Source organism: Crocuta crocuta, unplaced genomic scaffold (assembly GCF_008692635.1).
Source record: "Crocuta crocuta isolate KB4526 unplaced genomic scaffold, BGI_CrCroc_1.0 scaffold27, whole genome shotgun sequence".
Taxonomy (NCBI): Eukaryota; Metazoa; Chordata; class Mammalia; order Carnivora; family Hyaenidae; genus Crocuta; species Crocuta crocuta.
In genome coordinates, this window is record NW_027532250.1 from 7,996,673 (window position 1) to 8,009,605 (window position 12,933).

A 12,933-nucleotide genomic window follows, 5' to 3' on the forward strand; every position below is an offset into this window, starting at 1 on the left:
GGAGAGAGAGAGACAGCGTGAGCAGGGGAGGGTCAGAGAGAGAGGGAGTCACAGACTGAAACAGGCTCCAGGCTCCGAGCTGCCAGTCAGCACAGAGCCCGACGCGGGGCTCGAACCCACGAAACGCGAGATCATGACCTAAGCGAAAGTCGGACGCCTAACCGACTAAGCCACCAAGGCGCCCCTTCAATTCTTTTTTTTTTAATGTTTATTTATTTTAAGAGAGAATGGGGGGGAAGGGACAGAGAGGGAGACACAGAAGCCAAAGCAGGCTCCAAGCTGTCAATACAGAGCCTGACAAGGGGCTCGAACTGATGAGCCATGAGATCATGAACTGACCCAAAGTCAGATGCTTAATCGACTGAACCACCTAGGTGTCCCAATTCTTTTTTTTTTTTTTTTTTTTTAAGTAGGCTCCACACCCAGCATGGGGCTTGAGCTTATGACCCTGAGATCAAGAGTTGTATACTCTACTGACTGAGCCAGCCAGGTGCCCAAAATTATTTTTTCTAAGTAATCTCTATACCCAGAGTGGGACTTGAACCCACAATGCCAGGATCAAGAGTCACAGGCTCCACCAACTGAGCCAGCCCGGCAGCGCTGATTCAACAATTCTATGCATTACTCAGTGCTCTTCATAAATCTACTCTTTAATCCCCGTCACCTATTTCACATCCCTTCCCACCCAACTCCCCTCTGGTAACCATCAATTTGTTCTCTGTAGTTAACAGTCTGTTTCTTGGTTTGTCTTTCCCTCTTTCTTTTTTTTCCTTTGCTCTTTTGTTTTGTTTCTTAAATTCCATATGTGAATGAAATCATCTGGTATTTGTCTTTCTCTGACTGGCTTATTTTGCTTAGCATTATACTCTCTAGCTCCATCCATGTTGTTACAAATGGCAAGATTTCATTTTTATGTATGGCTGAATAATATTCCATTGTATATATATACCACATCTTCTTTATCCATTCATCAATCAATGGACACTTGGGCTACTTCCATAATTTGGCTATTGTAAATAATGCTGCAATAAATATAGGGGTGCATATATTCCTTTGAATTAGTGTTTTTGTATTTTGAGGGTATACTCAGTAGTATGATTGCTGGATCATTTTTTAACTTTTTGAGGAACCTCCATGCTGTTTTCCACAGTGTGGCTGTACCAGTTTGTATTCTCACCAACAAAGCAAAAGGGTTCTCCTTTCTCCACATCTTCTCCAACACCTGTTATTTCTTGTGTTGTTGATTTTAGTCATTCTGACAGGTGTGAAGTGATATCTCATTGTAGTTTTGATTTGTATTTCCCTGATGATGAGTGATGTTGAGCATCTTGGGTCTGTTGGCCATCTGGATGCCTTCTTTAAATTTTTTTATTGTTTTATTTATTTCTGAGAGAGAGAGAGACAGCATGAACAGGGGAGGTTCAGAGAGAGGGGGAGACACAGAATCTGAGACAGGCTCCAGTCTCTGAGCTAGCTGTCAGCACAGAGCCTAACGCGGGGCTCGAACCCACAAACCGTGAGATCATGACCTGAGCCAAAGTCGGATGCTTAGCCGACTGAGCAGCCCAGGTGGCCCTGGATGCCTTTAGAGAGATGTCTGTTCATGTCTTCTGCCCATTTTTTTATTGGCTTTTTTTCTGTGTGTTGATTAATACACATGGCTTTAATTAATGTGTGTGTGTGTGTATGTGTGTGGGGGGGGGTCCCTATTTCCAAATGTGAGGGTTTGGAAGCCACATGTAGATAAGCTTGGTCTTACCCCCCATGACATTCTAGCCTGAGAAATTAACCAGCTTGTTGGTGACTTGGCTGTGAACTATTTTAGGGCAGAAACTGTGGGATAATTACCCTTCTTGTAGCCTCTTTGGCTCAGCTCAATGATTTGCCCCCTGAAATGATCCTAATTAAACCCGTGGGCGAGAGAGTGCAAGTATTCACTAGGAGCTTGTTCCTCAAAACACATCATACAAAACTAGCACCAGTTTGTGTGTGTTTTTAATAGGGGCATTATACTGGCAGGCATAGAAAAGACATTTAACAACATTCCCTGCAATTGTTGTGTCTAGAAACGAGAGCAGATCATGGTCTGTGCCAGAAGGCAGACGCTGGGCCTGGAAGGAGCAATCTGCAAGTAACTCTGGGAGACCACTGGTGAAAAAGTTATTTTGGAGTCCTTGGGTTTGAATCCCAGCTCTGCCTCTGTACCGGTCATCGCCCCCTAGAAAGACCGATTCCAGCAAACTGTAATTAGAGAATAAATACTACAAACATGTGTGCAGAGTATAAGGAAACCACCAGGGCTAGTGAGGAACGCTGGAGCTGGTAATAGAAGGGGGCATCCCTTGCAGGGGTGAAGGAGCCAGGGAAGGAGAAGCTGCCATAACCCTGAAGGAGAGTTAGGTGAGGAGCTCCTGCTGAAGCACCCCGCAGGATGAGGCCAGGGGAAGGGCTAGCTCAACCTTAACCGCCATTCCTGCTTCCAATCTCCCGTCGAAGCTCCCAGTACAGGGCTCTAGCTGTCCGTGCTCCAGGAGCACTGAGCAAGGAAAACTAAAGTGAGGAGGCAAGGGAAGACATGGGTAGAGCCGTTTACTGTTTGGCTTAGGTAAATCACTTCCTCTCTCTGAACCTCAGTGTTCTCATCTATAAAGTCAGGATAATAACATTACCTCCCTTGTAGAGCTGAGGTGAGGAGTAAATTACAACATGTAAAGTACCTCATGTGGATCCCAGCAGGACCTTTCAATAAGTGGCAATAACAGATGATGGCCATGACAAGGACGACTTGCGTAGGGAGAAATGAGGCTGAAAGAGAGGTATGCTTGGTACTGTGATAGCAGCTGGTACTGTCACAAATACCACCACGCTCCGTAGGTGGCTCCTCTAGCTGTAAAATCATCAGGTCAACCTGGGCAGAGCCCAAAGTGACATCAAAGCTGCAGACTGCACCTACTGCCACTTTAACATTGGAGAGAAAAAAAAAAAAAGCTGTCACCTGCTAGGACCGCCCCCAACCCAAGCCTTCCCATCTGCAAACTGCGGCCCTGTGATGCGGGTCTGTTTTAGCCAAAGGACCATTTGTTTAAGTGAGCCTGCCAAGCGAGAGGATCCAGATTTCCCCTTTTCTCTCTTTTTAAAAAAGCCACAGATATAAATAAGCCCAAGATGGTCTGTTTCTGCCGTGACTAACAGATAAAAGACAGTCACCTTCTAAATAGAACAGCAATTAACATTGAGACCTTGGGAGAGATTGATCAGGGGACCTGTCCAGTGGGTAGACCACAGGGCCTGCCAATTCCACCCACCCAGGCTTTGAAGCCAGTTTAGAAACTTTTGGGGAAACCCAAAAATCCCATTCCCCCTCCCCTGCCCCAGAAAATCTTGGAGGAAAACAATCCAAGTTGACACAGAATATGAGTTAATCAGAACATATGAGGTCCATCAAGTCTTCATCTTAAAGAGAGCAGATGCCATTGTCCCAAGCCAGGTGCCCCCAGGAATGAGGCTGCGAGATGTAGCAAATAGAAATACGGAACGCTTGGGGCACATGGGTGGCTCAGTCGGTTAAGTGACTGACTCTTGACTTCAGCTTAGGTCACAGTCTCATGGTTGGATAAAGCCCCACATAGGGCTCTGCGCTGACAGTGTGAGCCTGCTTGGGATTCTCTCTCTCTTCCCCTCTCTTCCCCTCCCCTCTGCATATGCTCTTGCTCACTCGCTCTCTCTCAAAATAAATAAACTTAAAAAAAAATACAGAAAGCCCAGTCAAATGTGAATATAAGATAAACAACAATTTTAACTGTGTCTGAAGTACTACATGGGATGTGCTTACACTAAACAATTATTTGTAACTTATCTGAAACTCACATTTAACAGAGCATCATGTGTTTTATCTGGCTCAGGAATGATGAGGGTGGTCCTGACAGGGACATAGCTCAAGCTGGCAGCCTCCTGGACATCTGTGGCCCATACATGTGCATTTTCTTAGTCTTCACAGTTTGTAAAATTGGAATCGGTTGCTAACAGTTTAAGGATTTCTGGCTTCCTTTAAGAATGGGAAGCTCCAACCAGGCTGGTACTAGCCACCCTACTATATAACATAATGGGGACAGAAGGGAACGTGGGAAAGTGAAAACTGATCACTGATGTGTTAGATTGAAGGGATTGTGGGTACACTTGTTTCTGGCTGATCTGTTGCCAGATCTGGCTGATCTAGTGGTGGCACCATTAACAGCCCACTTTTCAGGCAACCCCAGAAGTGCTAGCTGCAAGATCTGAAAAGTTCGTCCATCTGCATCACCACTACCAGGCCATCTTCCCCTTCCCAGCTCAAGGGTAGAGGCTCTGCTCCACCAGTCGGAAAAATACATGCCCACAGTGCCGCCTAGAGACACAGGCTGGAGTTGCAAGTCCTGGAAGGCACCCCTCTCCATCTTCCCTGGCAACTAACTGTGTAGCCATAATTAGAAATGAGGTAGACAAAATCTAGAAGAAGGAGAAAAAAGGAAAAGAAGATTAAAATAAAATAAAAAATAACAAGCATTTGAGAAGTTCTTTCAATGTTCCAAGCAGAGTTATATTCCTCAGAGTTCCTTTATTCCTCAAAAGATCCCCAAAGGGTGGGTACCATTCATGTTCCTACTTTTCAGATGAAGAAACTGAGGCTCAGAGATGTGAATCACTTGCTCAAAGTTGCATGGTTAATAAAGGGCAGAGCTATGATTCAAACCCAAGAAATCCAATTCTAGAGCCCATGTTTGCTGTTAATATATTTTTTTAAGGTTTATTTTGAGAGAGAGGGAGAGCACTCATGCATGTGCAAGCAGGGAAAGAATGGGGGCGAGAGGGAACAGAAGATCCAGAGCAGGCTCCATGCTGACAGCAAAGAGCCTGATTTGGGGCTTGAACTCACGAACCATAAGATCATGACCTGAGCCAAAATCAAGAGGCAGATGCTTAACCAACTGAGCCACCCAGGTGCCCCTGTTGTTAATATTTTTAGTATTATCATACAATAAGATTGACTTTCGTTTTTCTTTTGGTGTACAGTTCCACAAACTTTAACATATGTATAGGGGTGCCTGGGTGGCTCAGTCGGTTAAGCGGCTGACTTTTGATTTTGGCTCAGGTCATGGTTTCAGTGTTTGTGAGTTCAAGCCCTGCATCAGGCTCCATGCAGACAGTGCAGTACCTGCTTGGTATTCTCTCTCTCCCCCTCTCTCTCTGCCACTCCCTGCCTCTCTCCCTTTCTCTCTCTCAAAATAATAAACTTAAAAATGTATAAATTTATGTAGCCAATGCCACAATAAGGATACCCCAAAACTTCCTTGTGCTGTTCCTTTATATTCACATCCCCTACTCATCCTAACTCTGGCAACCACTGTTGCCTATCACTAGAGTTTTATCTTTTCAAGAATGTCAAATAAATAGACTCATACAGTATGTAACCATTTGAGACTAGTTTTCTTTACTCAGTATGTCTTGGGATTCATACAAATTGTTACCTGTATCACTAGTTTATTCCTTTTTACCCCAGTTGAACACTTAACTTGTGCCAAGTGCTACGCTAAGCATTTTGATACATCTCACTTGATCCTCACAGATTCCCAAAAGGAAGGTAATGTTATACCCATTTTATAGATGCGAGATCTAGAGCTCAAAGTCACAGGCTGTAAGCCAGGGTCCAGGACTAATCCCAGACTCAGAACCATTTATGAAATTGCTGTTCCTAGATGACAAAAAGTGAGGTATGGGGGAGACAGTACTATCTCCTGGCTGGAATTCTGGAAGATGATTTGTGGATCCTTCTCTTTCCCCACAGCTTCCCAGAAATGCTTGAGATTCCATTCATACAACTGGTGAGTGTGAAGCAAAAGCCCTTGCAAGACAGTAGAGCATAGAAATTAGGGGTCCAGGATGGAGTTCAAATCCCAACTGTCACTCTTAAGGTGTGTAATCTCAAGTAAGCTGGTAAATCTCCCTGGGCCTGTTTTCCTGTCTTTAAAATGGGATAGTAGCAAGCAGGGTTGGGATATAGATTAAATGAGATAAGAAATAATTAACAAAATATCACACGTGATAAGCACTCAGTGAACACATTTATTCTTACAGTTCCTTTACACAGACCTCCACCCATCTCAGTGTGGCAGGAAGACTGGTTTATTCACTAGATATGAATTGTGTCCCTACTGTCTGCCAGGCCTTGGGCCGAAAGCTTTGCGGACATGAGTTTATTGAACCTTACAAACTATCTGAAGTAGATATTGTTATGAACCCCACTTCACCTGGAGCTTGTAGAGGTGAAGTTCCTTGCCAGATCCCTCAGCTAGGAGGACAAAGTAAAACGAGACGGAAGCCTCGAATGTTTGGTGGGACTGAAGCTAGGGAGACAGGATGCAGAATTTGGGCATCCAAGACCTACCAATGATCCTGGAGTTCAGGGAAGCAGTGACAGCAAACCCAAGAAACAAGGTGGCTGGGAGACCGCTCTGGACCTTCTTTACTCCCCGGCTGGCAGGCATTGGGACCACTTCTTCCAACAAGGAAGTCCAGCAAAAGCATTTGAACTTAAAAAAAAAATTTTTTAATGTTTTATTTCTGAGAGAGAGAGAGAGAGAGAGAGAGAGAGCAGGGGAGGATCAGAGAGAGAGGGAGACAGAGAATCTGAAACAGGCTCCAGGCTCTGAGCTAACTGTCAGCAGAGCCCAACGTGGGGCTTGACCCATGAACCAGGAGATCATGCCCTGAGCCGAAGTCAGATGCTTAACCGACTGAGCAACCCAGGCGCCCCGAAGCAGTTGAATTTTTAAGAGCCAGAAATTGACTCTTTCCTAAATCCATGAGATTGCATACAAGCTATTGGCTGCAATTAAGCCAAAGGTTACAAACTCAAGAGCCAGACTGACAGGGTTCAAATCCTGGCTCTGCCGCTCTTACCAGCTGCGTTGACCTTGGGCCAGTTATTTCACCTGAGACCATTCCTTCAATTGTCAAATGAGGTTAATAATATAGCCGGCTTCACAGGATTGTTGGAAGAATGTTTTATTACATGTAAAGAACTGTAACACATAGTAGGGGCTCAGTAAATGTTAACTGTCATTACTATGATTATTGCTGCAGGGGCATGTACATAGGAGGGAAGCAGGCCACAGTGACACCTGTGCCCTGGAAAGCACAGGGCAGCCCTCCCCAAAGGGGTGGGTGTTATTCAGCCATAGTCATTATTACCAGGCAGGAAAAGGAGTCCACAATGACCAGACCTTCTAATTTTCCACTCAAAGCCACGCTGGCCTCCTTTCTACTCTCAACGCAGCATCCAACAGGCATGTTTTTGCCTCAAGGCCTTTGCACTGGCCTGGAATGTACTATCCCACTGATAACCACGTACTCCCTGATCTAGTTCAGCTCTGTACCCAAATGTTCACCTTAACATTTCCAATCCTATCCCTTTTCCCCACTGTAATGGGTTTTCTCTATTGTATTAAATAACATGCTATTTTTTAAAGTTTTTTATTTTGAGAGAGAGAGAGAATGAGCAAGGGTGAGGCAGAGAGAGAGGTAGTGAGAGAGAATCCCAGGGCTCCATCCCACGAACTCCAAGATCATGACCTGAGGAGAAACCAAGAGTTCAACCAACTAAGCCACCCCGGCGCCCAACATACTATTATTTTATTGTTCCTCCCTCCACTGGCAAGTTCATCTTCCACATTGGCAATAACCACCCCACCTCACACCCTCAACAATATTATAATCTCAGCACCTAAAACAGAGCCTGGCACATGGTAGGTACTCCGTACTTATGGAATGGATTGGGTCTTCATGGTGCCAGTTTGAGTGATAACTCAATGACCAAAGGAATCATTTGGTCATTTTGCTTTTTCAAGCACCTACTATATGCAAGGAATAGGTCTGGAAACTGCAGAGGATGAAAAGAACGGAAAACCCTCCTTGTTCTAGAAGGCAGAAGCTGGAGAGGGAAAAGGAGGGGCTTTGGAGTCAAACACATCAGTTTCTGACCCAATTCTCTCTTGTTCAGAGCTGGGAAACCATGGCTCTCTGAGCCTCACTCTCCCATCTGTATAATTTGGGGAAGAATCATGCCAGTTCTCTCCTCACTGGGTTGTTGTGATGAGTAACAAGTGTGTACGTCAAGTGCCTTAGCACAGTCCAGCCACAAGGCGAGTGTGTGATTCAGTCTTTCATTTAAGAAGTATTTAGTGAGTGGCCTACCACGTGGCAGGAACGGCGCCACTTGCTGTGGTCGGGCTACAGAGGGAAAGTTGCTACTTACATGGAGTCCTGGATTAATGGAGGTGGGGTGAGGGAGCAGTGACAATAAACAAATATACTATATAAATACATGTACTACATATATACCTCACATATTGCAGAGGAATTATTAGGCAGTAGTAATATGAAAATAAAAGGTAAATGAACAGAAAGGGAACAGGTTATTTTAGATAGGTCCCCAGAGGTGACCTTGAATAGACAGCTGATGGAAACCAGGGAGTGAACTAGGATTGGGCAATCCAGGCAGAGGGAACAGCAAGTCCAAAGATTCTTTAGTAGGAGTGATCAAGTGGAGGAAGTTTGATGGCTGAAAGAGATTGAAAGGGATGGGAGAAATCAACGAAGATAGTGCAGGCTGCTGACCCTGGCTTTCACTCTGCATGAGGTGGGGAGACGCTGGAGGGTTGAAGACGGGGACAGGATTCTTTGGTTTTCAATATCACTCCAGCTGCGTAAGATAAGGGGAGTGGTAGAAGTAGACCAGGAACCAAGGCCTGGAAGATGGTTTCAACCAGCAAAATGACAGAAATAGATTTTAAGAGGGATAAATTTCAGATGTATTTTGAAGGCAGAAACCAGTAAGGATTTGCAAAGGTCTCACACCCACCAATGAGAACATTGAGTTAATTCCCAAAGTTTTAAGCCTGAGCGACTAGACTGAAGGGGTAGCCAATACCTGGCTGTGGGAGAGGCAGCCAGGGGGTAGTGGGATCAGGAGTTCCTATTTTGAAATTTAAATTGAATGCCCGAAGGGGAACACAAGTCTGGAAATGTAGCTTAGGGACCACAGGTTTTAACGCCCTGACAAATTCAGGAAGGTCAGCTGGCTGAATTCAGGGATTTGAAAATCATTTAACCTTATGTTCTGCAGGTCACTAATCCAGGGACAGATTGGATGGGTCCTCTTCAGGGTCTCTGGTAGGCATAAAGGTGCCTGCAGGGATTCCAATCACCAAAGATTTGACTGGGGAAGGATCTGCTCTCCAACTCAGTCCTTGGCTACAGCTCACCTTGCAGCATAGACCTTTTTAACAGGAGAGCTTGCTTCATCAAGGTAAGCAAGCCAAAGACAGATATGAAGGGAAGTAGCAAGAGAATAAGCAAATCAGGAACTGAATCTCCAGTGGCCTATCCTCATTTTCTATTCATTGGAAACACTAAGTCCAGCACACTCAAGGAGAGGTGATCACAGGAGTCCCTACCAAGAGCCAGCTTAGAGGCACAATATAATTAAAGGTCCAGTGTGGAATGCCATCTAATCTCAGGTTAGATTATTAGTGGGGAAGGGTAGGAAGCACTGGGAGGCGACAAAGGAAAATTGGCCAGTCTGATACTTTCCAAATTAAGTATAGCCCCAATCCCATTTACTAATCTCATAAATCACCTATAAAGCAAAGAACCTGTGCTTTTAGTCTATACAATCCTGTTTAGAAGCACCTGTGTAACTGTACAAGTTTGGGATCTGCCTTCCATTTGCTGTCCCTGGAGTTTGAACCCTGTACACACTTGGTTGTTAATTACTCCTGGTTCGAGGTTTATCTCCATTAACCAAATACAAGAGCATTTTTAAAGATTTTTATTTTTACTCTAGACTTGGAAGAATGCAAGTTAGAAATTTTACTCAAGTTCAACAATAATTCTTGGCCCTTCAAAATGGGCACAGGCCTCTTAACGGTCTTCAGGTTACACAAAAGCCTTGTAAGACTGATTCAGCCAGAACCATTATTTCTTTTTCAAGGTCTGTATTCGAACTCCACAGATGGGAAACTCCTTAAAAAGAAAAGATTATGATCAATAATACTGACCTGTAATTCTGAAACAAAAAGCTTATTTGGGACATGAGACACACCTATTTAAGACTTCAGGAACTAGACAGATGTTCATTAGTACCAAACCAAACCAAGCATTCTAGAAGCAAGCTGCCATGTTCAAGAGTTCCACGTAGCAAGGATTTTCTTAAAACAAAAAAACCTAACTGAAACATAACGTGGAGCTTCCTTCTTTTATTATCTGCCAAAGCAGAATTAACTGTTCATTTTTTCCTTTCTTCTAAGACATAGTAGTACCAATAGCTTAACAGTCCTACTCTTAATTCTCCCCTTCTGTTTTATATACCCATTTGGGAAGTGGGTCTCCATTCCCCAGCCAGCAAACACCACCTCTGGGGGTGGGGGAGGGCCGGCACATTTAACCATCTTATAAGGAGGGTGACAAATAATGCCATTTGCAGAAACCTCACCTGTTATGGGACAGACTGAAACAGCAGACCAGGCTGCATCAATCTATTTACTGTCGTCCTGTAGCCCACAGGGCTTTGGACCTGTAAGAAGTTAGCAAATAAAACCAAGATAAATGACCCAATTCCTGGGAGGAAAAAGGCAGAGCCAAACCCCACTAAAAACAAAAGCCACACAGACGGATAGGGATAGAGGTTATCTCTGGGGCCAATGCATCAGACAAAACACTGGCTAATGGTTCAGTTAGATCAACATGGTCGATCTGATGGGGAAAAAAGTTATGTCATCAGCTGCAATGGCCAAATTTGAGTTGGACGAGAACACAAGGACAACCCCATATTTAAAATTAAAGTAAAAGGAAAGGTGCCTGGATCGCTCAGTTGGAAGAGCACACGATCTCTTGATTTCAGTGTTGCTGAGTCTGAGCTGCATGTTGGGTGCAGAGCTCACTTAAAATGTAAAAGAAAGCAGTTAAGTACCTGTCCTGTCTCCAGATCCTGTCTATTCAGCCATGTGGACATCACCAAGCGCTTCCTTATCCCGGGCCACTGGAAAGTCGGTTTTCTGCCAATAGTAAATGTGAGATGAGAAAACGGGAGGTCCCATCAGCTAGATGCCCAAGGGAGTGGGGAATAGAGGAGCTGCTCAAACTGGCATATCAGACAGAAACTGGCTTAGAAAAGTTAGATCAACATGGTCGATCTGTTGGGGAAAAAAGTTCAGTCATCATATATGCCAGAAGGGAGCTCTTATTCTCTTAAAGTCCCCACGTGGGGCACCTGGCTGGCTGGGTAGAGGATGTGGCTCGACCTTGGGGTTGTGAATTCAAGCCCCACACAGGGTGTAGAGATTAAAATTTTCAAAGCAGCATCTAGGGACACTGGGGTGGCCCAGTTGAGATTCCCTCTGGCCCCCCCACTTTGGCCTCTCTTCCCACACACTCAAAATAAACCTTAAAAAATTAGCATCTATTCACTTTAAAGAGATTATTCCTCAGAGTGTCTGGGGTTTCTGCTCAGGCCATGATCTTACAATCCATGAGATCAAGTACCTCATGTGGCTCTGCACTGACCCTGAAGAACCTGCTTGAATCCCCTCAAAATAAACACTGAAAGGAAAAAAAAAAAAAAAAAAGGAGAGGCACCTAGGTGGCTCAGGCCAGGCCTCACGGTTTGAGCTCGAGTCCCCCATGGGGCTCGCGGCTGTGCGTGCAGATCCTGTCTCCTCCGCTGCTCCTCCCCCGCTCACGCTCTCTCCGTCAGAAACAATCTTCCCTGCTTTCCCCCAAGTCCGCCGAGCAGATGAAAAGGCTCCCCACAGCCCGCGTGTCCGACAATACGCCTAGAGACAGAAGCTTACCCCAGGTCAGGCGCCCGAAGGCTGGAGACGTCTACGTGGGGCTCTCTTGGAGGCCCAGCATCGAGTACCTCCTCCTAGATCCATCCCGTACCCTCTGATCGCGCTAACCTGCGAGCCAACAAAAAAAGCGCATCAATCGCCATCTTCCCGCGGTTGGAAAAGAACATCGCTGGGCCTCGAGAGGCCGGTTATCAGAACTAACTGGCAAGTGTTCAAAGACATCATCACTGTCGATCTGATGGGGAAAAAAGCGAAGTCATCATTTATACCAGCCAAGGACTCCTGAAGTCCGTACACGGGCGCGGGTTTTTCCAATTTCAACTGGCCTCCCCGACGCCTTAAGGCCTATTTAGGGTCAGAGCAAGGGGGCACGGCAAAGAGGAAAGAAAACGGAGTAATAGAGATCTCGAAAGGAAAACGACGGGATCTCCACTCACCACACACAGTAGCAAAGCCGAGTTCCCGGGACCGGACCTCATGGGATGAAGAGGATGAGGCACGATGCAAACGGTAGAGCAAACGCCAGAGCGGAGACGCGAAAGAACGAAGAGCTCCCCTGACCTCTCTTATATAACCAGAGGAGGCTCTCGCGCCTGCGCACTGTACCGAGTGGCACTTCTCGCTCCCTCCCGCGCCACGTGGGGCTCTCTGGGAAATGTAGTCTCGGAGCAGTCGGGCCCGTGGCGATCTAGTGGTTGTCAAGTCCGCTCTAGCCCCGCCCCCTTCCCATACTCTCGGGGCCACAGAGGCTCTTCCGCCTCGCCGCCATGTCGCGCTTCACACGCACCAAGCCGCCCGACGGGTTCCCCCTCCTCCGGGGCGGGCCGAGGCCTGCGACGGCCCTGGGCGCTGNGGGCGGGGACGTCGGCAGAGCCACAGGGCCCGGCCCCGTCGTTCGCAGCCGAGGTCTCCTCCTCCTCCTCCTCCTCCAGCTCCACCGCTTCTCCTCTTCTTCCTCCCCTCCTCCCGGCCCGTCGCTCCGCCCAGAGTCTGCGAGGGGAAAGGAAACCGAAAGTGCGCGGCGCCGGGCGGGGCCGCGGACCCCCCT

General features: G+C 46.2%; 1 long non-coding RNA gene and 3 other non-coding genes across 4 annotated transcripts; all 4 read right to left on the minus strand.

The window, feature by feature from the left end:
• Window positions 1–9,850: 9,850 nt before the first annotated feature.
• On the minus strand, window positions 9,851–12,443 carry LOC144243332 (uncharacterized). The gene is made up of 5 exons (XR_013338617.1): window positions 12,323–12,443; window positions 11,886–11,993; window positions 11,006–11,090; window positions 10,529–10,609; window positions 9,851–10,059 (listed from the first exon to the last, which is right to left on the minus strand). It is a non-coding gene; the product is annotated as an uncharacterized LOC144243332 (long non-coding RNA).
• Window positions 10,733–10,826, minus strand: LOC144243357 (small nucleolar SNORD12/SNORD106). The gene has a single exon (XR_013338638.1). It is a non-coding gene; the product is annotated as a small nucleolar SNORD12/SNORD106 (small nucleolar RNA).
• LOC144243356 (small nucleolar SNORD12/SNORD106) lies at window positions 11,176–11,266 on the minus strand. Its single transcript, XR_013338637.1, has one exon. It is a non-coding gene; the product is annotated as a small nucleolar SNORD12/SNORD106 (small nucleolar RNA).
• On the minus strand, window positions 12,069–12,158 carry LOC144243358 (small nucleolar SNORD12/SNORD106). Its single transcript, XR_013338639.1, has one exon. It is a non-coding gene; the product is annotated as a small nucleolar SNORD12/SNORD106 (small nucleolar RNA).
• Window positions 12,444–12,933: the final 490 nt, after the last annotated feature.